The sequence below is a fragment of the Pygoscelis adeliae genome, unplaced genomic scaffold (assembly GCF_000699105.1).
Source record: "Pygoscelis adeliae isolate BGI_AS28 unplaced genomic scaffold, ASM69910v1 Scaffold113, whole genome shotgun sequence".
Classification (NCBI taxonomy): Eukaryota; Metazoa; Chordata; class Aves; order Sphenisciformes; family Spheniscidae; genus Pygoscelis; species Pygoscelis adeliae.
The window spans coordinates 8,878,552-8,882,436 of record NW_008825108.1 but is presented as its reverse complement, the minus strand read 5'-3'; positions in this window follow the sequence as shown (position 1 = coordinate 8,882,436).

Here is a 3,885-nt window from a genome sequence, read left to right as displayed (position 1 = left end):
GCAATTTTTTTTTGCCCTACTATCTCATCTTGGTCTTGCCTCCATCCACTGTCGTCCTTTTCCTGCTCTGACCCAGTGTCCAGCAGGGAAGATGGCAACAGACCCCGAGGAAAATGCAGTCCCAAGGATTACAGCCTTTGCAAAGTATGGCCATGTGTGAAGCAGGCTGTCGTGGTTTAACCTCAGTTGGCAACTAAGCACCACGCAGCCGCTCGCTCACTCCCCCCGGCCCCGGTGGGATGGGGGAGAGAATTGGAAAAGCACAAGTGAGACAAACTCATGGGTTGAGATAAAAACAGTTTAATAATTCAGATAAAATGATAATAATACATAAAGCAAGTGATGCACAGTGCAGTTGCTCACCACTTGCCGACTGATGCCCAGCCGGTCCCCGAGCAGCGGCCCCCCCGGCCAGCTTCCCCCAGTTTATGTACTGAGCATGACGTCACATGGCATGGAATGTTTCTCTGGCCAGTTTGGCTGTGCCCCCTCCCAGCTTCTTGTGCATCTCCAGCCTTCTCAGTCGCTAGAGCATGGGAAACTAAAAAGTCCCTGGCTAGTGTAAACATTACCTAGCAACAACTAAAACATCGGTGCCTTATCAATTTTGTTCCCATCCTAAATCCAAAACACAGCGCTGTACCAGCTACTAGGAAGGAAATTAACTCTATCCCTGCCGAAACCAGGACACAGGTCATTAATGACAGGTGAGATTATGACTATTGCAGAGCATGGCAAATCATGGTCAAATTGTGCCTTAAACTTACAATGCTGTTTATAAATGCAAAGGTATCCAATAAAGGATGTCTTTTGGACATGCACATCTGAGGTGCTAAATTGTTTCAAATTCTAGATGTCTTCAGGTACGGATACGGAAAAAAAGTTTTGGTTTGAGCACTATAGGTCATGCTTGCACATCCCAAGAACTGAACTGAACTGTGATGTATCTTTAAAAACAAAACAGGTCTGAGGGAATTGCTCCTGTTGGACTTGACTGACATGGATAGTTTTATCTGTTGTCTCAAACCTATCTCCATATGATGTGTGGAACTAGCACATAGACAGTAGGTACGGTGCATACCTGTCTGTGATCTTATTACAGATTGCAGACGTACCTGTTTGTGTCCCTTCATTAAGGGCCATTACAGAACCGTAGGATAATTCAGGTTGGGAGGCACCTCCGGAGATCACCTGGTCCAAACCCCTGCTCAGAGCAGGGCCAGCTGGGAGCTGCATCAGGCTGCACAGGGCTGTGTCTGCGCAAGGTGAACACCCCCAAGGATGGAGACTCCATACCTTCCCTGAACATCTGGTCCAGTGTTTGACTATCACCGTGGTAAATCCTTTTTTTCCCCCTTTATGGGATTGGAATATCCTTTGTTGCAGCTTATGTCTGTTGCTTCCTTTTGTGTCACTGTGCACCTCCTGGAAGACTCTGGCTCCCTCTTATCTACAGCTTCCCTTTAGGTCCACCCATTGTAACGGCAGCGAAGAAGGAACAAAAACAAGGACGGGAAAATGCTGTATGTTGCTTAAACCTGGTAATGGGACACACTGCTAAAGCAGGGGCAGTACCAATGACTGTGAAAAGCACTACAGAGGGGTCCAGATCACCTTGGATGGCTCCTGTTCTTATAAAAGACCAGCATGAGAAGGCAGTGGAAACGCCCAGTTTAAAGAGATGTAACTGGGATTAGATAGGAAGAGGGAAGGGAAAGTTGCACTGGTTTAATGCGCAAACTAGTTTTTAAAATGGGTATAGTTACTGCAAACGTGCTTGTGGACTGGGCTTTTGCTCTTTCTTGAATGCACTAAACATAACATAAAGATGAAAATATATTCGACTGATGTTCTTCCCTGAATATGGAATAAAGTATGGAAAAAAGAAAAGGAACTAAGAAAAATGATTTTTATTAAAACCCAGCTTCCCTAAGTAGAAAAAGTTACAATTTATTACCTTTTGTACACAAATGCATTACTGTACCAATGTGAAACTAATTTGATTATATTAATGTTTTAATATACTTATTGTTTTGGAATTTATATTTTGAGTTGTAGGTTTTCAATTCAAAAGTCTGACACTTGGCTTCTTAAAAATGTATTGTATCTCATGATTGTCATTTAGGTTTACTACTCAATTATAAACATTTTCCTTCTGCAAAGGCTCACTGGTGGTAGAGGTATTTATGTAAGCCAGGCAATTTGGAACTTGCTCAGGGTCTGCAGTAAAATGCTCAGCCAAATGGTTTTGATAGTAAAAGGAACCTTTCTTTTTTCTTTTTTTTTTTTTTAATTTTGAAATGGGTAGATCACAATGGTGGCTGAGAAATCTTTGTTGTTCCCTTCTCTCCCATCAGCAACACTCATATCCAGGCTGAATAAATCCTTCGACGGCATTCTTTGCTCATGGCTGTTTGATGTGGTTCCAGCAGCTTCAAACACAGGAGACATCCAAACTACTGGAAGTTGAAAAGGCTGAACCTCCACTGTTGTGAGTGCCCCGAACGGCAGCGGGGTGGCCTGGCAGTGCCTCGCAGGACCAAAGATGCGCACACACCGAGTCCTTCTGCTGTCCTGCTCTGCAATTTGGCAGCACTTGGAGCATCTTTCCTAGAGGTCAGGACTGCTGGGAGCCCAGCAGGGTGGTGCGGACAGTGCTGCAGAGGGACTGACGGTCTGTCCATCGGAGGGTAGCTGCTGGAAGGAATGACAGTGATATGTGTGCCCTGGCTCCTTTGAAATGAATGGCAATGTTGAAACCAAAGCCTCTGCTTACTGTGCCACACTAACAGGTCCAGCTGCAATAAGAAGGTGGAAAGGGTGAAGGTGGAAACTTGGGGCCCCTGGAGCAGGGTCACGTTGGCACTATTGTGCTCATGAGGCTCTTACCTCAGGTGGTGTCTTGGGGACGTACGGGTTTTGTGGGTTTTGTTGTAGTTTGGAAGTTGGTTCCTAATGTCACTAAATCCAGAGGTTTGGTACCCCAGTGACCGTGAACGGGCTCTGTCTACTCGGAAGCTGCGGCCAAGAAATGGATGGGTGGCTAGAGAGGGCAAGGCCAGCTGAGGAGATAGGTAGTCTGATGGCCACGAGCACCTTTCCTGGACAGAAGGTGGTACATCCACACAGCGCTGGCCATTTGCAAGTGCAGTATCTCCTCCTGCGGCAGGAGGTCCTGGGGAGTCCAGCTTGGCAGGCGAGCAGGCAGCTGGATGCTCCAGCATCAAAGCCATCACCTCTTTCCAAGCCCTAGGCTGGCTACAGCACACCAATGTCCCCACAAACCAAGGCTTTCTCTCTGATGGCTGCGCAAGTGAAAAGCTGGGCTGAATTTCGGTGTTAGTGACTATAAAAAATAATTGGCAGTTCAGTGCCAGAGTAAATCAGTAAGTGCTTCTTGTCCCTCCTGCCAGCAGCGGCGTCTGCTCCCAGCTCCCAGGATGGCCCCAGCAGGTCTCCCTTTAACAGCTGTCTTCTGCCTGCCCAGAGCTCGTTTTCCTTCAGCCTTTGGCTTTCTCCTTGGCTTGGTCCCCTTTGACTTCAGAATATGGCTTACATTTTTGAGTTTATACTAAGCCAAACTGACTGGATGCTGGAAGAGGATACTTTCTGAATAGAGTGACTTAGGAGTTTTCGATGAAATGGCTCTTGTAGAAAATGCTGATTTGTCAAAACCAACTTTTTTTTCCCCATAAGAATGTATTTTTATTTAAATAAAACTGTCAAAAGGAAGCATTTCTTGAAACCTGGAAGAAAAAAAGCAGACCCTCCCCAAGATGTGGAGAATTCAAGACTGAGTGTGAAGAGTGCAATTAGTTTTTTACTGTTCATCCCAGATTGTCTTTCCTCATCCTTCGTTCCTGCACGGTGGGAGTGGAGGAAGTA